This window comes from Oncorhynchus nerka, linkage group LG24 (genome assembly GCF_034236695.1).
Source record: "Oncorhynchus nerka isolate Pitt River linkage group LG24, Oner_Uvic_2.0, whole genome shotgun sequence".
Lineage (NCBI taxonomy): Eukaryota > Metazoa > Chordata > Actinopteri > Salmoniformes > Salmonidae > Oncorhynchus > Oncorhynchus nerka.
In genome coordinates this window covers 71,270,997-71,295,632 of record NC_088419.1, presented here as the reverse complement: position 1 = coordinate 71,295,632, position 24,636 = coordinate 71,270,997, and the positions used below count along the sequence as shown (strand labels likewise).

The 24,636-nt window shown below is 40.3% G+C and overlaps 1 pseudogene; it reads left to right on the top strand.

Moving 5' to 3' along the window:
* Positions 1-13,933: 13,933 nt before the first annotated feature.
* Positions 13,934-23,691, top strand: LOC115107424 (neuromedin-U-like; annotated as a pseudogene).
* The last annotated feature ends 945 nt before the right edge of the window (positions 23,692-24,636 follow it).

Here is a 24,636-nt window from a genome sequence, read left to right as displayed (position 1 = left end):
AGAATAACAACAACAAAATCAAGAAAAACCCCTGTTAAAAATGTTATAAATTGATTGCATTGCATTTTAATGAGGGAAATATGTATTTGACCCCCTCTCAATCAGAAAGTTTTTTGGCTTCCAGGTGTCTTTTATACAAGTAACGAGCTGAGATTAGGAGCACACTCTTAAAGGGAGTGCTCCTAATCTCAATTTGTTACCTCTATAAAAGACACCTATCCACAGAAGCAATAAATCAATCAGATTCCAAACTCTCCACCATGGCCAAGACCAAAGAGCTCTCCAAGGATGTCAGGGACAAGATTGTAGACCTACACAAGGCTGGAATGGGCTACAAGATCATCGCCAAGCAGCTTGGTGAGAAGGTGACAACAGTTGATGCGATTATTCGCAAATGTAAGAAACACAAAATAACTGTCAATCTCCCTCGGCCTGGGGCTCCATGCAAGATCTCACCTCGTGGAGTTGCAATGATCATAAGAACTGTGAGGAATCAGCCCAGAACTACATGGGAGGATCTTGTCAATGATCTCAAGGCAGCTGCGACCATAGTCACCAAGAAAACAATTGGTAACACACTACACCGTGAAGGACTGAAATCCTGCAGCGCCCGCAAAGTCCCCCTGCTCAAGAAAGCACATATACATGCCCGTCTGAAGTTTGCCAATGAACATCTGAATGATTCAGAGGACAACTGGGTGAAAGTGTTGTGGTCAGATGAGACCAAAATGGAGCTCTTTGGCTTCAACTCAACTCGCCGTGTTTGAAGGAGGAGGAATGCTGCCTATGACCCCAAGAACACCATCCCCACCGTCAAACATGGAGGTGAAAACATTATGCTTTGGGGGTGGTTTTCTGCTAAGGGGACAGGACAACTTCACCGCATCAAAAGGGACGATGGACAGGGCCATGTACCGTCAAATCTTGGGTGAGAACCTCTTTCCCTTAGCCAGGGCATTGAAAATGGGTTGTGGATGGGTATTCCAGCATGACAATGACCCAAAACACACGGCCAAGGCAACAAAGGAGTGGCTCAAGAAGAAGCACATTGAGGTCCTGGAGTGGCCTAGCCAGTCTCCAGACCTTAATCCAATAGAAAATCTGTGGAGGGAGCTGAAGGTTCGAGTTGCCAAACGTCAGCCTCGAAACCTTAATGACTTGGAGAAAATCTGCAAAAAGGAGTGGGACAAAATCCCTCCTGAGATGTGTGCAAATCTGGTGGCCAACTACAAGAAACGTCTGACCTCTGTGATTGCCAACAAGGATTTTGCCACCACGTACTAAGTCATGTTTTGCAGAGGGGTCAAATACTTATTGCTCTCATTAAATTCAAATCCATTTATAACATTTTTGACATGCGTTTTTCTGGATTTTTTTGTTGTTATTCTGTCTCTCACTGTTCAAATAAACCTACCATTACAATTATAGACGGATCATTTCTTTGTCAGTGGGCAAACATACAAAATCAGCAGGGGATGAAATACTTTTTTCCCTCACTGTATACAGAGTCAGTAATTTCTAGTACCATATTTACAATGTGCAGGGATACTGGAATGATAGGGGTAAGGTTACTAGGCAATAGGATATAAATAGAGTAGCAGCAGTGTATATGATGATTTGTATGTGAGTGGGTGTGCATGTGTGTAGAATCAGTATAAATGTATGTGCATATTATGTGAGTGTGTGCAAATGATGGAGTGTTTGTGTGTGTGTGAAGGAGTGCCAGTGTGCGTGAGTGTGTAGGGCCCTGTGAGTGTGCATAGAGACAGTGCAACATTTTTTATAAAATAAAATACATGGATCAACTCAGATAGTCCTTGTAGCCATTTTGTTAGCTATTTATCAGTCTTATGGCTTGCGGATAGAAGCTGTTCAGGAGCCTGTTGGTGCCATACTTGATGCACCGGTACCGCTTGCAGTGTGAAAGCAGAGAGAACAGTTTATGGCTGCAACTCCCGTATGGACTCAGGAGAGGTGAAAGTCGAGAGCCATGCGTCCTCCGAAACACGACTCTGTCAAGCCGCATTGCTTCTTGACACACGGCTCACTTAACCCAGAAGCCAGCCACACCATTGTTTTGGAGGAAATACCGTACTGGCAACCGAAGTCAGCTTTCAGGCACCTGGCCCACCACAAGGAGTCGCTAGAGCGTGATGGGACAAGAACATCCCGACCGGCCAAATCTTCTCCTAACCCGGACAACACTGGGCCAATTGTGCGCCACCTCACGGGTCTCCCAGTCACAGCCGGGTGTGACACAGCCTGGGATCGAACCCAGGTCAGTAGTGACGTCTCAAGCACTGCGACGCAGTACCCTAGACCGCTGCGCCTGGAGTCTTGAACGATTTTCCAGGCCTTCCTTTCACCCGGCCTGATATAGAGGTCCTGGATGAGTAGAGCTCAATGGTTGTCATGATAGGTGGTGTGTGAGATTGTGTTATATTTAACCATGTAACTCGGCATCTTGTACAAGGATGGGTAGGGGGCATTACTTTCACCTCCGGATGAAAAGCGTTCCCAAAGTAAACTGCCTGTTACTCACGCACAGAAGCTAGGATATGCATATAGATTGGCAGATGTGGATAGAAAACACTCTAAAGTTTATTAAACTGTTTAAATAATGTCTGTGAGTATAACAGAATTGATATGGCAGGCGAAACCCCGAGGACAAACCATCCAGGGAAAAAATGTTGAGTGAGGTCATAGGATTTTCGATTTGTTTTCTATGGGATACCCTTATTATTAGGAACCTGGTTGCAGTTCTATGGCTTCCACTAGATGTCAACAGTCTTTAGAAATCGTTCTATGTTTTTCTTTTGAGAAATGAATAAGTAGTGCTATTCATGATAAGTGTCACTCCAGGGGTACTCTATTGTTTTGATACGCGTGAACTGGAGCATGCTTCATGTTTTTTTTATCTGATATTGGAAACAGTTTATTCCATCTTAAATTGTATTATTTACGTTTTAGGGTACCTGAGGTTGGATTAGGAACGTTGTTTGAAATGTTTGGACCAAGTTTACAGGTAACTTATTAGATCCTTTTTAGGCAAGTTGGGCGAGTTGAAACCGGTGTATTTCTGAATCAAATAAATTGACATTTTTGGGACATAAAGAAGGACATTATCGAACAAAAGGACAATTTGTGATGTTTCTGGGACATTTTGGTGTGCCAACAGAAGAAGATCTTCAAAGGTAAGGCATTAATTATATCGCTATTTCTGACTTTTGTGGCGCACCTGCCTGGTTGAAATATGATTTTCATGTGTTCGTATGCGGGGCGCTGTCCTCAGATAATCGCATGGTTTGCTTTCGCCATAAAGCCTTTTTTTAAATCTGACACAGCGGCTGGATTAACAAGAAGTTACGCGTTATTTTGATGTATAACACATATATTTTCAAGAATGTTAAATATTTGAATTTGGTATTTTTGAATTTCACGCTCTGCAACGCTACCGTCCCACCTGCCCATAGAAATAGAAATAATAATAAATATAAATATTTGTAGAAATGGTACAAAGCAGAGACAGTTTGAGATGGTGGTGGTGGTAGGGAGGGGGTAGGGTGTGTATCTGTGTGACATTTTTAAAATTAATACAAAAAGATGATGATAAGCAATTAGTTGAGCATAGAATCTGATTTAAAAAATAATTACCCAATATGAAAGCAAGTGTAATTACCATTGGTGCCTGTGGCCTTAGCAGGTGGTTTAAGATTTTGTTGATTATATTAATCTCCACTTCACATTCTGTAGTGTGCTCTGGCATATATAATAGAGGACTTTTAACTCCTCTCCTCGTTTATATAGAAACTGTTGCTTCTCAAACAAAATGTTCTGTAAGGGTTTGTTTGTGGTCCAAAACCCCCTGTTCAATGTTCAGAATTACATTTGTGTGGTCAGTTTTTGACCTCACTGAGGGTTGAAAAACATGCATGCTACTTTTGCTACTCTGCTGACCATTATTGTTATAATAATATAATTACTCATTATGTAAAGTGAGACCAAGGTAAAGGATATTAGTTTGACCATGATTTCAAGAGCATGGATTTCTCTATCATGGAGTCACGAATGACCTAGATGGAAAACCTTAGAGCTAAAATAATATTTATGGTATAGTATAAACTCTTGTTAGTAGGATGAACTAGCAAATTGTGATCAGTGGGTAAAGTATGAACCACAGAACTAGAATGTGTGATTTCATTTATATGACATGAACTAGTGTGGATATCTTATTAGAGTGACAATATTCAATCATATTCTATGATAGTGTCGACCGGTCTTCGCTTCGCTCTATTGAGATTCCCCACCAGACAAATGGATCTTGATAACTGCCTGCTCTTCTCAGAGACACAATGAGGGCTATATTATCATTGTTGCACATCAGTATTTACTGCTTCCAGAGGGGCTTTTCCACAGCTCACTAAAGATGGAAAAACACAGGATAATTGTAGACACTCACAGGACACTGGTATATGAGTTGTGTACAGCTGTTTTCTAATCATAAATTTCCCCAAGAAATGCAATATTGTCAGTGACTTGCCATATTGATAAGGTTAATCTTATTTATTTATAGGAAGACAACACCTGTCTGTGAGTGATTCTTCTGGGCAGTTTGTAAACAATAGGACAGGAAAAATGATTTGAGAATGGAATAATCTCCATCCAAAATCATCCTAAATTAATAAAATGATAGACTGAATAAGAGGACGTTTGTTCTTTGAATTGAAAATCACCTTTATGGACATGATGTATGCTAGGCTTATATAAGCAACATGTCTGGATAGGAAATATATTGATTCACTTCATGACACATTCTCTACAGGCAGTACTGAGGAAAACAGTACTGAGGAAAACAGTGCTATGATCAGAGAAGTTGAGGTGAGCATGGCTAAATGTAATTTCTCCAGTGATACGTCACAGAGAAAGTAACCTTCCCACAATAGCTCTGGTCCCATCTCAAACAAGCCAATTAGAGCTGGGCATACAAATGCCAATCTAGACCTCATACCCATCTCTAAACTCAGACTGCAGCGTGATCTAGAACTCACAAAAGGTTGTGACATTTCACCACATTTCAGCCAAAGGCATCTGTTTCATTGAAGAACAAGAGGATTTAGCAGTCAGGTTTGGAAGGAAACAAAAACTGTACATATCACGACCACATACAGTGTAAAGAAGGCTATGCTCATCGTACCCAATTTGTGCCGCTGTGTGGTACTGTATGTTTATTGGGGAATGTAGTTAAGACTCTTGAGAAGTGAGATCTCCCTGAGTACTAATGAGTCCCAAAAGTTGCATCTTGTTCTCAAATCCTTGCTTCCTCCATACTTGTTTCCTCCAATTCCTCAACCCTTTCAAAGCACATTGGACAAGAGGATCAAAGGCTCCTCCCTTGGAACTAGTACTGTCTTCAGATACAGCCATTGTGTTTCGCATTTCATGAGCTACTATTTGGTAGTAATACAAATCAGGAAAATGACAATCACAATGACCACAGATGAACCCATCTTACAGTAATCAAGCAAGAAGGAGGGAGTTTGAGTTAGAGAGAGACAGTTACAGATTAGCGTAGGAAGTGCAGAAGGGTGTGGATGAGTCAAGTGTAAACACTGACAGGAAATAGTACTGGTTCATTACTGCACTCCTCCACGCCTTTGAGCTAAGGGTCGGTCTCAGGTTAATATGGTAAAAGATAATGTAACAGCTGGACCCAAAAAGAGGAGACATTTTTGGATGGATGCTCTAATAATCTAATGGCACATCCAAGTATTAGAGTGTAATACACTCAGGTGGGCCGTTGCTATCATTTTGATTCACGTTCTATAGATATGACTTCTGGGCTTTAGCGCTGAATGATTGCAGAATTATATTTTGTTTTGAGTGCTTCTACATGCCAGTGGGAAAGGTAGATCTTTAGGAGTCATTGGTTGAAAATAAATAAATAAATCCTAATCATATTTGTCCTTGATTTTCTTTAACTACCTCTTATTCAACTTCCTCAATATCTCCATCCTCTTCCTCATCAGTTATAAATGCAAATCTGTATTCCATTTGAACAACTATATCATCAATGTGACCAATTACAGCTCAAGCAATAACCCTCTTGTAAGGGATCTTCTCATATTTATTAATTCATCTGATATTTGCGGTATATTTCCCAATGGCGCTGAACATATTGTGTGTATCAGATATTGTTCCCACATGTGCATCAGTTACTGTATAACTGGAGTGAAACAGTGAAAACACACACATAAAGGTTAGAGAATCATCCAACACATTTTTGTATTAGTCACCTGAGATGTTTATGAAATAGAGCTAATGTGGATAGCATTGATGAGTTGTGGTTTAGCTTTACATATGACACGCATATATATGCATTAGGTTTCTCTAACCTACTATAACCCCAACATCCAGAAGAGATCCTACTACTGTAACTCGTAACATGTCATATGTTTTGCAAATTTGTAACATATTGTACATTTAGAAAATGTATAACATAAAATACAAATTGTAATTCGTAACATATCATATGAAATGGGTGATGGACATCCATAAATGAATACATACCATATGAAATGTAACATATACCGAATGGAGTGTCTTGGATTTGCATATAGAATACGGAATGCTCTGAGACCAGGTTGAAGAAGGAAACAGAAAAGGAATTCACTCAATAACCAGGTTTCCAGTAAAGTACATGTCAGATAAGAAATGTCATGACAGGCCTGATGGAAACAGAACATGTATTGGTAAACTTTCCAAATGTCAGCACAAAACAAAATACGCAAGACAAGGTGGGATCTTTTTGTGTCTGTAAAATAAATTATGTGAGAAATGTCAGTGGAAACACAATTTTTTTTGCCCCATTTTTCCAATTGCATATCCAATTGCTAGTTATGATATTTTCTCATCCTACAACTCCTCAACGAGCTCAGGTGAGGCGAAGGTCAAGACATGTGTCCTCAGTAACATGACCCGCCAAGCTGTGCTGCTTCTTAACACACTGCTCGCTTAACCCGAAAGCACCAATGTGCCAGAGTAAACACATTTGACTGACAATCAAAGTCAGTTTGCAGGTGCCGGCCCGCCACAAGGAGTCGCTAGAGCATGATGAGCCAAGGGAAGCCTCCCCTAACCCAATTGGGTCACGGCTGGTTGTGACACAGCCTGGGATCGAACCCCAGCCTGTAGTGCAATGCAGTGCCTTAGACCACTGAGCCACTGATATAATAACCATCCTATCAAAGTAAACTTGAAGTCATGTGATGACACATTGTGTGGTCCTCCCACACAACGTTAGGCTACAGATGAAATCAGTTAGGATGAACTTCACAGGGTGGTGAAAGTGCAAGGTGATGCGCTTGCTGCTCCTTTCCAATAAATATTGAGGGTCTTATTCTGGTGACATACGATACCGCCGGACAGGGCCAAACAGGCAGGATATAACCCCACCCACTTTGCCAAGGCACAGCCCCCACACCACTAGAAGGATATCTCCAGCCACCAACTTACCATCCTGAGACAAGGCCGAGTATAGCCCACGAAGATCTCCCCCACGGCACAACCCAGTGGGGGGGGCAACCCAGACAGGAAGATCACGTCAGTGACTCAACCCACTCATGTGACGCACCCCTCCTTGGGATGGCACGGAAGAGCACCAGTAAGCCAGTGACTCAGCCCCTGTAATAGGGTTTGAGGCAGAGAATCCCAGTGGAGAGAGGGGAACCGGCCAGGCCGAGACAGCAAGGGTGGTTCGTTGTTCCAGTGCCTTTCCGTTCACCTTCACACGCCTGGGCCAGACTACACTCAATCATAGGACCTACTGAAGAGATGAGTCTTCAATAAAGACTCATCATGGATAGGCAGACCATTCCATAAAAATGGAGCTCTATAGGAGAAAGCCCTGCCTCCAGCTGTTTGCTTAGAAATTCTAGTGACAATTAGGAGGCCTGCGTCTTGTGATCGTAGCGTACGTGTAGGTATGTACCGCAGGACCACTTCGGAAAGATAGGTAGGAGTAGGCCTATGTAATGCTTTGTAGGTTAGCAGTAAAACCTTGAAATCATCCCTTGCCTTAACAGGAAGCCAGTGTAGAGAGGCTAGTTTATTAACACACCAAATAAGAGCAGGGAATATTATACAAGAGAAGGGACTCCCATTTACAGTATTTGAAAACTCCCGAAGAAGGGATCTAATTCTGCACTAGACACGATTTGAGACGCCATCATAGTGTTTAGGAGCTTTTAGAGAGGAAATGACACCAAAAGAGAAGGGATCTAATTCTGCTCTACACAGGGCTCTAACACCATCATAGTGTTTATGAGCTTTTAGAGAGGAAACGACACCAAAAGAGAAGGGATCTAATTCTGCTCTACACAGGGCTCTAACACCATCATAGTGTTTAGGAGCTTTTAGAGAGGAAACGACACCAAAAGAGAAGGGATCTAATTCTGCTCTACACAGGGCTCTAACACCATCATAGTGTTTAGGAGCTTTTAGAGTGGAAACGACACCAAAAGAGAAGGGATCTAATTGTGCTCTACACAGGGCTCTAACACCATCATAGTGTTTAGGAGCTTTTAGAGAGGAAACGACACCAAAAGAGAAGGGATCTAATTCTGCTCTACACAGGGCTCTAACACCATCATAGTGTTTAGGAGCTTTTAGAGAGGAAACGACACCAAAAGAGAAGGGATCTAATTCTGCTCTACACAGGGCTCTAACACCATCATAGTGTTTCCAAGAGTTGCACAACTCTTGATTATGTGATGTTACAACACACCATGTCATGTTTCAGAACACCTCCGGATGAATGTTTCAGTACACCTTAAATCTGTCCCAATACCCTCACAACCATGTTTCAATACTCCAGCCAAGTTAAGGTTTTGGCTCCTTTAAGGTGATGGCAGCTCAGTTACTACTAGATTTAGTGTTACAAAGCACTTAATTTTAACAGTGTAGTATACTATTCAGTTGAAGCCATATTCAACACAGCAGGCGTAGAATATGGGTTAACTGATGTTGACATGATGGACCGTTGGCCATTTAGTACAGATAGTAATGACAAACTTGATTACAGTTTTATAGATATCAATTGAAGAATACAGATGCACATTGCCGTGGTCTAATTGTGTGAACTTACTGAGAAAAGGCTGGCTTTGAGAGAACTGGGGTCACACTACTGCTACTTAAATAGTACATTTGAGAAGATGGAAACAGAGAACTGACGGGTTGAATAAAATGGTTGACTGGCTCAGCATCTATGTGGTTGCTGAACCAATCTGTGATGGTGTTAATTTGTTATGTAAAACTTTGATAAATAGTGAAGTTTAACAGATGTTTAATCGTTCTAATGGGTTTACTGTGCAACAGTATTTTTTATTCTGAAACAGGGTACACATAACAGTTACAATTGCTCTGGATATAAATTAAAAAGTCTCAGATGACAATGTCAACCTGAGCTTGGTATGAAGTAATGTGTGCTTTGTTTCTATACAATTCATTGTCTGATTATGTCATAAGGCTCTCTCATAAGGCTCTCTCATAAGGCTCTCTCATAAGGCTCTCTCATAAGGCTCTCTCATAAGACTTTTGTTTGTATAAAGTTGTCTTATACAGGTCAACCATAACTTCTCACAGTAGTCTACAATACATGGCTCTGTCCTGGTGACCCTTGGGTGGTGATGCGTGACAGCTAATGTGTATTAGTTTATCCACATCAAGTTTGATATTCTTCTGCCTGCCTTCTTATTGTTCTATTTTGGGGTGAAGCTCGATTCGCTGACCCGCTGTGCAGGCTGGGGGCCTCAAATCTTCTATTCCAGACTACATTGTTTGAAAGACTGTAAAATGGCCCTTCCATTTCTTACATGAGTGGGGTGGAAAAACAGCAGTCACATACAAGGCAGTCGTGGTGTTTCATAGGACCTCTTGACATAAAGGCACTCGCCTGATTATGCAATTTCCTGCCTCCATAATACCCTTAATGGATGAGTGCTGCCTCACTGGAGGATCTTCCACATACCAGAAAGACACTTTTTTTCTTCTCCAACAGAGTTGATGAATTCCAATGAATCGCTATCAAATTTGCAAACTTTAAGTTATTTTTTAAAACATATAAGCTGAATATTTATTTTAACAGTAGGTCTGAATAGTCTACTGTTCAATTCCCACAGTCTAAAATAGTAAAGTTTTGATCTTTGATATTTTATTTATTTATTTAATTTAACCAGGAAGGGCTCATTGAGATTAAAATCTCTTTTTCAAGAGTGCCCTGGCCAAGATAGGCAGCACCAAGTCATTCCAAAAAAATTACAGACAGACAACATGAAAAACTACAAGTAATCTAGTAAAAACCATTGAATTCACAAGAGTATAAAACAGCTAAATAAAAACATTGACAGGTCAGGGAATCAGCCTCAAAATCCTTCATCAGTGATTTAAAAACACCAATCGGGACAAGTTCTTCCAGTTTAAAAGTATTTTGTAAGGTGTTCCAAGACGATGGCGCAGAGTACAAAAAAGCCCTTTTTACCAAATTCAGTTCGGACATTTGGAACAGTTAGCAGGATAAAGTCCAGCGAACGAAGAGATTACCCACCACATTTCTGAACAATAAAAATGCACAAATAAGAAGGTAGTAAACCCAAAATGGCTTTGTAAAATAAAAGTATACCAGTGACTGAGCCTATGAGTGACTAGAGAAGGCCAGCCAACCCTAGTATACAAAGTGCAGTGGTGCGTAAGGGTTTCGCAGTTTAAAATAAATCTCAAAGTGTCATGGTAAACAGTGTCAATTGATCTCAAACACTGAGCGGAAGCATTCATATATAAAATATCCCCATAGTCTAGTAAAGGCATATATGTAGCTGATACTAGCCTCTTTCTGGCTTCAAAAGAAAAACCTTATTCCTAAAATAAAATCCCAATTTCAGCTTCAATTTTTTTGTAAGTTGTTGAATATGCAATTTAAAAGAGAGGCCGTCATCAATTAAAATTCCAATATATTTATATGAGGTTACAACCTCAATCTCCTTGCCCTGACAGGTAGTAATAGGTGAAAGGTTCAGAGGTCTATTTCTTGCATTAGAAAACACCATTAGTTTAGTTGTCAGTATTGAGGATAAGCTTCAATTGACACAAGGTATGTTGAACAGTATAAAAAGCAGTTTGCAAGTTCTGGAAAGCTTTTGTAAGAGACGAGGCACAACAGTAAATAACAGTGTCATCAGCATAAAAATAAAGTTGTGCATTTTGGACATTTTTGTCTAGATAATTTATATAAATAGTGAATAAGAGAGGACCAAGTACAGAGCCTTGGGGCACACCATTCAAGACAGACAATTTAACAGACATAAGCCCACCAAATTGAGTGCACTGAGTTCTATCAGACAGATAGTTAGCAAACCATGTAACTGCATGCTCCGAAAGACCTACACTCGACAATCTCTGCCTTAGTATAGCATGATCAACTGTATCAAAAGCCTTAGAGGGATCAATAAAAAGTGAGACACAGTGCTCTTTTTTGTCAATGGCTTCAGTGATATCATTTAAAACTTTCATGGCTGTTGTAATTGTGCTATGCTTCTTCCCGAAGCCCAATTGGTACATTGATAAAATAGAGTTAGTAAATAAAAACTCTTTTAGCTGTTCACTTACAAGGGTTTCAAGTATTTTCACCAGGGGTGACAGCTTTGAGATTGGCCTATAATTATTTAAAAGAGTTGGATCTCCCCCTTTTAAAAGTGTTAGGACAAATGCTAATTTCCAGATCTTTGGAATTTCATTACATTCCTGGGTTAGATTGAACAGAGATGTAAAGTGGTTCAGCTATGAAATCAGCTGCCAGATTTAAAAAGCAGGGATCCAAAAGATCAGGACCTGCAGGCTTTCTCTGATCTAAGGATTTCGGGGCTTTATGTACCACCTGCACTGAGAATGGCAAAAAGCTAAAAGTTTGACCAGCTCTCACTGGTTCATCCACACAGGGTTGTACAGAGACAGAGGACACTGAATCAAACAGCCTACCAGATGATACAAAGTGCTCATTGAAACAATATAGCATTTCACTTGTCATATATAGCAACAGAGTCCTTCAAAACACATGACGGTAATTCATTAACATTACTGTTACCAGACATAGACTTAATAGCCTTCTAAAACGTTCTAGGGTCATTCAGGATATCAGTGGTAACAGACATAAAATATTCAGACTTGGCCTTCCTGAGAAGAAAAGAACACTTGTTTCGTAACTGCCTAAAAATAAGCCAATCAGCATCAGAACATGATTTCCTTGCTTTAGCCCAGGCTAGATTACAGTTGTGAATAATACAAGACAGCTCAGAAGAAAACCATGGATTATCCCACCCTTTAACCCTGAACCTGCGGAATGGGGCATGTTTGTTTACTATTTGGGAAAAACCATAATGAAAGAATTTCCAGGCAGTTTCCACATCAGGGATAAGCTCAATCTGCTCCAGTCAAAATAAAACAAATCATGAAAGAAAGCATGCTCATTAAAACACTTCAAATTTCTCTTACGAATAAAACGTGGGTTTGTCTTTGGAACCTTAGTATTTCTAACAGCAACAACAGCACAACAGCACAATGGTCACTTAAATCATTACAAAAAACACCAACCGCAGAATATTTATTACATTCGTCAATATCAAATCAATCAGGGTAGATTTATCTGGGCATTTAAGAATTGGGCGAGTGGGTGAGTTAATCAACTGGGTAAGATTCATAGAATTACATTTTTTTTTTTTTTTAAATCGTCAGACACCGGCTTTAACCAACACCAGTTGAGATCACCAATCAAGATCATTTCACTGTAAAGAAGTTTAGACATAAGGTGCGTCAAAGAAGAAAATGCATCACCGAGAGCAGAGGGGGGTCTATAACAGCCAATCACAGTTATAGAGAGCAGAGGGGGGTCTATAACAGCCAATCACAGTTATAGAGAGGCCCTTTGAAACCTCAATATTCAAAGCAATAAATTCCAACGGTTTACAAATAGTTTCAGACTTTGCCACACTTACAAGGAATTTAGATTTGACATATATAGCCACACCCCCACCTTTCTTAATAACCTGATCAGTGCGATAAACATTGTAACCACTTATACAAATATCCTTATCAAAAACAACTTGCTGAGCCAGGTTTCAGAAAACACAATTACATCAGCATCAGTTGATTTAGCCCCAATCCTAACCCCATCCATTTTTGACAACAGGCTGCTTACATTTAAATGAAAAATACCAAAACCAGATCTTGATTTAAAATCAGAGGGGGTTTGGAAACATTGCATATCAGGGCCAGGGTTAGGTTGCACGTTACCTGATATCAACAAAAGAATAATAACTAGGCACCTCTGTTTAATAACCTTGCACTTCTTCTATTTTTTAAGAGACCTACTGCAAGCGAATTCTACAAGTGAGTTTCCAGACAATACAAAACAGTCATTTAAAACCATTAGACTTTGGTAGTGACACAAATTTGTACTGTTCACATCATGCCACAAAATACATCGGCACTTGGACGAGTGGACCGAGTGAAAAAGAGCGAGTTCCTGCAGGCAAAATATCGTGTTTTCATTACTTCTTGTCACTTTCTTGTCATGTCTGAACCCATTTGATTGACAATGAGGATATAAATTCATTAAGCTACAATATAAATTTCCTTTTACTGACGGTTTGGTGTTATAAAGGCCTGGATTTAGACAATACGATAAAATAATTGTAAAACTAATAATATTTTCAGATATTATGTCAAACATATGGTGTTTTATATCTTATTAGTTGATTTTTTCAGGCAGAATGTTATTTCTGTTATAGCACCACGTTCCCTCCTAGCCTTACTCATCAATTAGATAGGCCCTAGTGTATGCACGCGTGGAATTAATGACGCAGTGTAGTGTCATTGATGTAGAGAGGGGGTGACCTCGTGCTTTAAAATTGTTCCCGTGAAAGATTAGAAATCACAGATCGGCTAGAACATAAACCAAGAGCAACCAGAGAACGGTAATGATGAAGACCTCTCAGTGCCAAACCTGAGTCTCTCAGAGCGGCAGCGCAAGCTACGTGAGCGTTCTCAGCACCAGCGCAATGAACACGCTCAGCAGCACGAGCCTCACGCTTCTCGTTCTCCTCATCTCAGCGATCCCAGTCTGCAAAAGTAAGTAAATATACATATTTTGACCATGCTTTGGGTATAGAATATGGACAGACGTATGCATTGCTGTAGGTCCAATTCAAGATGTAAAAACGTAAAACTTTGGGCCATGGAACATGTTTGCGGATCTGATGTAGCCTAATTGAATAGTTTAGGAAAAATATAGTTGTTCAAAACCATTCAACATAAATTGGTAATCAACAAGCTAATTTAAATCATTCAGTTCAAGTCTATTTGCATTTTCATTTTTTGCAAAAAAAACAATATGTTGACAATATTGAAAGGAACTTGTTTACCTTACAAAATAAAACGTTATAGGTTTAAAGTGCAATGAGTTTACTTCTCCTTAAATAAAACTGTAGACCAAAGGTACAGTATATTTGAATTGTTTACAATATGAATTTACCCATAAATGTTTAAACTAATTACGCATTCTTGTGAATTTGCGCAACGGAGAGAAGGTTTGAGAAATATTTGACATACTTCAGCACTTTCAATTTGTAATTTTATTTTGTTATGAAGAGGCCCTGGTGTCTTGTTGGTTTATAACCTATTATCCAAGACTATTTTCGATATGGGATTTTCTCTGACTGGAATTGTATTTATTCTAATCTGTGCAGCATAGTAGCCTAAAGCATATAGAAGCTGCACCCACCAGTAGGCCTAATGCGACATCAGCCTGTTGTTCTAGTACGTAATTATACTTTTACTCGAATGCCTCCACATAACCATATACATAACATATCAGTTGGAGAGGAAGTCCTAATGTTTTGGTAATATTCTGTAAAATTTGAATTTGAGTGTACTGTTAAGTTCTAAAGCAAAACATGTCACTCAAACAGAAGGGGAACTAACAAAGAGTCACTGACCAACAACCAAAATGAAACATGTTGGGTTTTAGGAGGGATTCTGAAAGACACTCATGGGGTTGTCCACTGAAAGTTGACAAGCAACAACAACTGAAACCTTAAAGACATCCACCATGAGCGCCCACTAAATTTGCAAACAAAAGAAAAACCCACACCAAACTTAATAAAGACAGGAAGCAAACAAAATCAAATATAGGATTGTTTGTATAGAACACAAAAAAGGGTGTGCCAACTAAAGGTTTTAACCCTCCGCATCCATCAAAACAACTGGAGCACTGGGCCAGCCACTCTTAAATAGTACCTGGGCTAGCACAGGTGAAACACCTTCCCACTAACAAGATGGTAACCAGTACAGGTGTAACACATACTGACTAATGAGGTGACACCAATCGGTGAGCCCTACGTGTTAATGTCCAACCTCAAAAGATAAATGGAAAAACCTAAACCTGTAACAGTACTTACTGCATTGGTAATTTCACTCTCTCTCTATTCTCTCTCATGCATGTCTCTCTTCTCCCTCTCTAACTCCCCAGCCATGCATGGGGCAGAGGCATGTCAGCCTAATCTGATGCAGGCAAACCGTGGCATTGACAAACAGGCAAAACCTTAATGACTCCTAACAGTGGCTTGGATTTGGCTCCAAACAGCAATAATATCACAAATAATTGAAACATACATATATTTACAATGGCAACTGTGTCAATCCCTCTTCAGTGAGGTGAGAAATTATATTTGTTAAGGGTTATTTTCTGTGACATTGAGCGATTTGATGCGGCTTTGACTGATCAATCAATCAAATGTATTTATTTATAAAGCCCCTTTTACATCTGCCGATGTTACAAAGTGCTATACAGAAACCCAGTCTAAAACCCCAAACAGCAAGCAATGCAGATGTAGAAGCACAGCCTTAATTTATTGGTCACTATGAATTTTTGAATATGAACAGATATGATTACAGCATAACATACTCTTAGAAAAAAAAGTTATCTAAAACCTAAAAGGGTTCTTTGGCTGTCCCCATAGGGGAACCCTTTGAAGTAACCTTTTTACAGAGGGTTCTATCTGGAACCAAAAAGGGTTCTATGGGGATGACCAAAGAATCCTTTTGGAACCCTTTTTTTCTAAGAGTGTAGGAAAGCTTCAATGCACTCTCCAAGTCCCCATCCTTATGTTATGTTGTTAAAATGCATGAATTGATGTCCGTGATGTACTGGAAGTGGATTGTTATGGCTGTGTAATCACAATCTGCACACTCCCACCACCTTACTGCTACATCATCAATATGATGATAGAGATGGAATGATTCTTGTGTCTGTCTGTTTCAATGGAAGGTGTTCCAATACAACAGCAGAGTGCAAATATATACCAGGACCAGCTTCTCAACCAGGTAGGCCACAGAACCACAGCACATCGCTTTCTCTCTCTCTCTCTCTCTCGCTCTCTCTGTGTTAATACATTTTCCCATACTAAGACTGTGAGGTGTTGCTTTCCTTTGAAACAAAGAGATGTGTATTTTTCACTCCCCCTCTCATAACAGCACTCACCTGTCTTGTCTCCCATAGCTTGAAGATGTGTGCTCATCCTACTTTTCTGCAGACCTGCCATTTCGGGTGAGTAAGACGAGAAAAATGAAATGATCAAAGGAAGTTAAATAAAGGTACAAAAAAAGCACTGAAGGGAAAGATGCATGTTCAATGTTTTCTCACTTTCGTATATTTTCAAGTTCAGGATCAATTCCAATTATGATCAAATTGAACTACGGTAGTCACTTACAGGCTTGAAATTAACTGTATCTGTACAACTGTATCAGATTCTTTCTCTCACCTCCTCCCCCTTGCTCTCTGGTTGCTACTCTAGACACCTGATGTTTTGGGAGAACTCTGTGTGTTAATCCTTGTACAGAAGTCTAAGGTATTCCACCCTTCATGTTCCAGCATAGTAGCTCAAACAATAATCATATCACATGTACACACATAGTGGTTTATTCTGTTCTGTGAGCACAGCACAGTTGCACATACACTGAGTGTACAACACATTAAGAACACCTCCTACTATTGAGATTCCCTCAAAACAGCCTCAATTTGTCGGAGCATGGACTCTACAAGTTGTCGAAAGTGTTCCACAGGGATGCAGGCCCATGTTGTTCCAATGCTTCCCACAGTTGTGTCAAGTTGGCTGTATGTTCACCCTCTGAATGGCACATACACAATCCATGTCTCAATTCTCTCAAGGCTAAATCATCATTTTTTTAACCTGTCTCCTCCCCTTCATCTACTCTGACTGAAGTGGATTTAACAAGGGACATCAGTAAGGGATCGTAGCTTTCACCTGGTCAGTCTGTCATGGAAAGAGTTTTGTACACTCAGTGTATATGCAGTGTTTAAAGGAGTAGTTCATGAATCCATGGTTCAGTTTTCTTCAAACAGCCATTACAAACTTCAGCTACCTTTGTCCACCTCTAGTGAAAAATCTATGGAAGTGATGGCGGTACGTGAGCATGTTTTCTTTTTAAATGGCCAAATCACCTTTAAGTAACATCAAACCAAATATAGTTGATTTCAGGTGATTTGGACATATATTTTTTAAACATGCACACATGCCACTATCATTTCCATAGATTTTTAAATAGCAGTGGTTAAAGTTAGCTGAAGTTTGTAATGGCTGTTTCAAGAAACTGGACCATGGATTACAGTTTCTCCTGGCTCATAGACTACTTTCAGGGTGAGGAACCATCTAACATCAAGTTGTAAAATAGTGAATTACTCCTTTAATCATTTTCAATCGTAAATGTAGTTTTGTTTTCCTGTCATTGCAGGACATGAAAGTGCGGGACAATCCTAGTAAAAGGGTAAGTGTGACATTGTCGGTTTTATCATGTCTGCTTCATCAAGTCTTTCATCTGTCTATTCAAATATGTTCCCTTTAGTGAACACCTATCAATGCAATCAACAATTTTATTTGTTTGTGTGTGTTTTTGTGTGTGTGTGTGTTTGCTTGTGTATAGTTTTTATTTCATTATGCTAAGCAACAAGGTGCTGGCCTAACAGAGGGGGTGGTAAGTTGGGTTAAAGTTCACTTTGCACTGCTTGACAAGGCACACTGAATTTTTTTATTCTTTGTTACTTGTACTGTGCTTTTAGTATTGTATGACTTATTTACTCTAGAACATGAATTTTTATCCTGAAAAAGTGTTACGTTTTAGCTTAGTTTTTATTTCCAGAGTAACCAAAATATTATGAGGCATGAATTGCACACTCTTCTGCATATTACATTACCCAGCTCTTACCTTCTCAAAATGCATGCACGCAGACAAACACAGACCCTATTGCTGCCCAGTCCCTCAGATTGTTAACATAGTCAGTTCTCAATAGCTGTCCTCCAAGGAGATAGTCCCCTACATTTCTGGTTCTTGGTATAGAGAATACCAGTTTTCTGTGGTATAAAGAAAGTTTGAAAAACACTGCTCCACCTGTCACAGTGCTTCCCTTCTCCTTGTCTCTTGCTCTACATGCAAGATGCACACTTTATTGGAAACAATTTTTGGTGCGGCATGTGTCCACATCCATATATCTTGTCTTGTTTGCACAAGTTACTTTGAATTCCTCATGCCTCCCTCCCTTCCGCTGTGTCATCAGTTTGACTGACGTGGGGAACACCATCAGTGTAAATTAGATAAACAGAAATGACAAGGAACGGACACATTTTCTGCCCCATCTGAATAATTCATGGCAGACTGTATTTTTAAGTGCCAATCATTTTCTTCTCAAGTCTCCAAGTTATTGTAATGGAACCAAAATGCCATCCTCCATTTCTAGTGAAGGCTTCATTTATTCATTTAGGATATAGCTTTGTTTACAGTCACTGGGCAGAGATTGGCTTTGCAAAGGTTTGTTATAGTTTATCCTCAGAGGATGTTAGCACAGGAAAATCAAGCTGAGTTGACAAAATGTAAAATATGTCAACCAGATAACAATGAAAATAGGACGTATTTCCTAGACATTGTGCATGGCCTGCATGGGGAGGGCGTGTTGTCACTATGTGCTTTGTTGATCTAAACATGAATGCAGAGTCTGCAAATGAACACAGGGTTGTACTGAGGTGTGTGTGGGGGGTGTGGATGGGGTGTCTAGTGGTACTGTGAGTGTATATGGAGTCCTCTCTACAGCTCCCACCCCTTTGTCTCTGTCTCAGAGCAGTTGTTCATGGTTCTCATGTTTCTTCATGTCTGTCTGTATGTTTTGTGGATGTGTCAGTCCCCTGTGATGCATCCCCTCCTGCAGCTAGTTCCTCAACTCAATACCAGACGAGAGAGAGGAGAGGAGTTTGTGGTCCGCGTATGTACCATCTGCATGTTCCTTTTTACATATCTGCGTCATAACTTGAATTACTCTACCTACATGTACATATTACCTCGACTAACCGGTGCCCCTGCACATTGACTCTGTAACGGTACCCCTCGTATATAGCCTCGCTATTGTTATTTTACTGCTGCTCTTTAATGATTTATTTGTATTTTTATTAAATGCACTGTTGGTTAAGGGCCTGTAAGTAAACATTTCACTATAAGGTCTACAGCTGTTGTATTCGGCGCATGTGACAAATAAAACATTGATTCTTTGGAGAGGAAATATCACACTAATCCAGGGGTCTCCAACCTTTTCTAGCATGAGAGCTACTTTAAAAAAATGAAACATGTCACATGCTACTAATGGTTCTGTACTGTTGCTGCTCATTTCATTGCAAAGTTTGAAAATAACAATAGATACAAATTATATACTGTACCTACTCATGATATATTTCTGCCAGGTAAGCCTACTTTGCAGTTAACATTTAATTGAGAAGGTTTTGGGAAAACTATCTGTCATCCCACAAGATGGTTATCACATCAACTGTGATGGGCATTCCGAGTCTTCTCTTTGAGCCGGATCATTTGGTTCAGTTCACCTAAAAGAGACCTATGGCTCCCAAGTGGCTCTTTGTTAGGTAATGCTTAGAAATGGACCTACAACCATTTTAAAGCCTAAAACATTACCTAACATTATGTCAGATCGTGAAATGTGAGTTCAAATAAAACATTTCCTGACCAAATTATTAGATTGCCTACAAAATAAATGAAGACAGTTACACACTGAAAAGATTTGCTTGGACTAGGATGAGGCTCTCCTCACTATATTGTTCCTGCACTGAGGAATTACCATCTTCAGATAATGTTTTTATAATTTATCTGCAGATAATCGATGCCTGGAGTTCAAAAAGCAGTGGTAAAAGTATGCAAATATGGGAGCCAATGTTCACCAAAAAGAGGCGTTCAAAAAGAGACAATGGTTTACGAACGACCCATCACTACTGGCTACACACGGAGTGATAGACAAAGGTCCGCACCGCACAGATATAAAGGGGCAATATTGCTGGAAACTAATTGCCAGTTAGTGTTAGGTTTGGCTTTTTAAGCCAATAGTGGCTTACCGGGTGTGGGATAATGTTAATGTTGTGTTGGTTAGACAGTAGCTGGGAGCTTGGCTGTCTGATATATGTGAGATTTATTTATGACAGCTTGCTCCGGAACACGTGAACATTGCATGTACTTTCATAATTGTTTGGCTAGCTACTCATAGGTGGTCTGCGAGCTACTGGTAGCTCACGATTGACCTGTTGGAGACCCCTATGGTAATCTTGTATTAGCTGGTGGCAGGTAGCCTAGTGTTTAGAGCATTGGGCCGGTCACTAGTTTGAATCCCCGAGCCGACAAAGTAAAAAATCTGTCAGTATGCCCTTGAGCAAGGAACTTAATCCTAATTGCTCCAGGGTTGCCGTTGATAATAGCAGACCATGGCCCCATTCTCCAAGAGTGTCTCAGGGAGATTTCGGATATGCAAAAAAAACTATTCTAATTCACACATGCGTATTAATACACACTTGTACATGTGTGAAATAGAATATAGGCACCCACCAAATTATTATTATTTATTTAGCAAAAAAAGAAACGTCCTCTCACTGTCAACTGCGTTCATTTTCAACAAACTTAACGTGTAAATATTTGTACATATCAAGATTCAACAACTGAGACATAAACTGAACAAGTTCCACAGACATGTGACTAACAGAAATGGAATCATGTGTCCCTGAACAAAGGGGGGGTCAAAATCAAAAGTAACAGTCAGTATCTGGTGTGGCCACCAGCTGCATTAAGTACTGCAGTGCATCTCCTCCTCATGGACTGCACCAGATTTGCCAGGTCTTGCTGTGAGATGTTACTCCACTCTTCCACCAAGGCAACTGCAAGTTCCCAGACATTTCTGGGGGGAATGACCCTAGCCCTCACCCTCCGATCCAACAGGTCCCAGGTGTGCTCAATGGGATTGAGATCCGGGCTCTTCACTGGCCATGGCAGAATACTGACATTCCTGTCTTGCAGCAAATCACGCACAGAACGAGTGTTGTTGGTGGCATTGTCATGCTGGAGGGTCATGTCAGGATGAGCCTGCAGGAAGGGTACCACATGAGGGAGGAGGATGTCTTGCACAGCGTTGAGATTGTCTGCAATGACAACAAGCTCATGCTGTGACACACCGCCCCAGACCACGACAAACCCTCCACCTCCAAATCAATCCTGCTCCAGAGTACAGGTCTCGGGGGAACGCACATTCCTTCGACGATAAACATGAATCTGACCATCACCCCTGGTGAGACAAAACCGTGAATTGTCAGTGAAGAGCACTTTTTGCCAGTCCTGTCTGGTCCAGCGACGGTGGGTTTGTGCCCATAGGCGACGTTGTTGCCGGTGATGTCTGGTGAGGACCTGCCTTACAACAGGCCTACAAGCCCTCAGTCCAGCCTCTCTCCCTCAGTCCAGCCTATTGAGGACAGTCTGAGCACTGATGGAGGGATTGTGTGTTCCTGGTGTAACTCGGGCAGTTGTTGTTGCCATCCTGTACCTGTCCCGCAGGTGTGATGTTCGGATGTACCGATCCTTTGCAGGTGTTGTTACATGTGGTCTGCCACTGCGAGGATGATCAGCTGTCCGTCCTGTCTCCCTGTAGTGCTATCTTAGGTGTCTCACAGTACGGACATTGCAATTTATTGCCCTGGCCACATCTGCAGTCCTCATGCCTCCTTGTAGCATGCCTAAGGCACGTTCACGCAGGTGAGCAGGGACCCTGGGCATCTTTCTTTTGGTGTTTTTCCAGAGTCAGTAGAAAGGCCTCTTTAGGTTGGGTCGCCCAAACCTAAGTTTTCATAACTGTGACCTTAATTTCCTACCGTCTGTAAGCTGTTAGTGTCTTAACGACTGTTCCACAGGTACATGTTCATTAATTGTTTATGGTTCATTGAACAAGCATGGGAAACAGTTTTTAAACACTTTCCAATGAAGATCTGTGAAGTTATTTGGATTTTTACTAATTCTCTTTGAAAGACAGGGTCCTGAAAAGAGCTGTTTCTTTTTTTGCTGAGTTTACAACAAAGCCACCACAATTTACCATACTTTGTTATAGTAATGATCAAATGAAAGATCTTGTAAGATCTTGCAATGACGGCAGACCCCGGCTAAACCCTCCCCTAACCTGGATGACGCTGGGCCAATTGTGCGCCGCCCTATGGGACTCCCGAAAAACGGTTGGCTGTAATACAGCCTGGGATCGAACCAGGGTCTGTAGCACTGAGATGCAGTGCTGCTGCACCACTCAGAAGTCAATATAGGGCATCTGGAGGATATGCTCTTTTCACTTTGTCAATGTGTACAGGATTTGTCATTTTTTCAGTGTGTTACCCTATTATGAGACTGTTGTGTATGTGATGTCTGTGTGTACAGTATAAGCATGTGATTCATTGTGCGTATCGAGGCTACCTTTTTTACACACATACTGTCACTCTGTACTCGCTCTGTCTACATTAGCTGTTCTTTTCCATGATGCAGGTAATTACGGTCTAAAATTAGTGCATCTGACAGGTGAACTTCCACATTGCTGTGTTTAAACTCAACATAATTAATCCTTCATCCTACATGGGATTGGCGTTGACATAGTAGCTACAGCAGAAATGTGAGAGGAAAAGTGCTCAGCTTAGTGTGTGTCTGTTTACGGTGGAAAATCAATGGGAGTGATCTCTACTCTAATGGTTTTGCCTACGAAAGAATGAAATAAGTGGAAATAAGCTTCAACATCTAGCACACTGCTTTCTGTTCCAACTGAAATTGTAAGACATTCTTTTAGTCTGGAAGCAGTTGTCGGCTGAATAAATACTGCCATACTCATGAGACCATACCTGAATGTAGAGCACCTGTTCATTAATATATTCTGTCCTGCTGTGCCTTCTGTTTAGGATGATCTCCAAGGACCTGAGGGAATTCAGAGCAGAGGATACTTCTTGTATCGGGTATGAATACACACATTCAGAGGACAGGAATAAACTCTGTTAAAATGTTTGTTTGATTTCATTCATCAGTAACATTTCCTTATCTTACTTACAGCCAAGAAATGGAAGAAGATCCCTAGAATTTGATTAAATGTAAGGTATGGGGTATTGAACAGCCACAACCTTCATAGAGTGGTCCACAGACCTCTGCCACAACCCCTTAATGATCATTGTACAGTGATGTTGAATGTACACAATGAAATGAAAGAATCCAAATAAAAGAGTCTTTGTTGGTCCAAAAGTCTTATTTGTGTTACGAGGTGTCTTGAATTAAAAGCATTGTTATATGGTTATTTTTGTGGTGGCATGATTTTGCAGAAACACAGATACTGCAAAATAAACTTGCACAAAGAGGTCCTGGCTCAACTGTAAAATTGTCAGTGAACACAAAAGCGGAGTGTGTATGTGTGTTAGCTGAAATATTCGTTACCATAGCCTACTTAGTGTGCTCAAAAAAACGACACACACAAATGTTGTCTTTCTCTGAAACATCTCCTATAACACCACAAGATTGAGATCTCACCCAACACTATTGTGCTGCACCACATTCTGTTATGATTCAAATCCACCTTTCTAAACAGACTAGACCAGAAAGGCTGCTTATTGTCTCAATGCACTGTACAAAAACTGGTTAAATTAACGTTGTTTCCACGTCATTTAAACCCCCCAAAATACATTTTATGACATTGAATCAACACGGAAAACTGATTGGATTTCATATTTTTTTTAATCCAAGTTTGAACCTAAATCATATGACAAGCTGACATTTTTTTGTTGATTTCACATTGAATTCACGTTAGTTGACAACTCAAGCAAATGAAAATCAACTAGACTTTGAACTGACGTCTGTGCCCGGTGGGAATATACCAATGACTTTAAGACTGGCTGCATAACAAGTGTTCCTGTTTGGAGTTTTGTACTAAGAATTTTGAAAATTCCACACATACTTGTGAAACTAGCACAAGAACAATTGAAAAAAAACTGTTGACTAGGCACTATATCATTTTGGTTCAGTAGTTTTCGGTTTTGAGAGGAAATTAAGTGATAGTTAAGTTTGGGCGACCCATCCAAATTCACAGTCTAAGAAGTGTTAGATCTGTTCTATGTGCGCTATTTTTATGCTTCCCGTTCTTACATTTATTTTTGCATCTTTTACTTTCGGTTTTGAAAATACAATATTTTT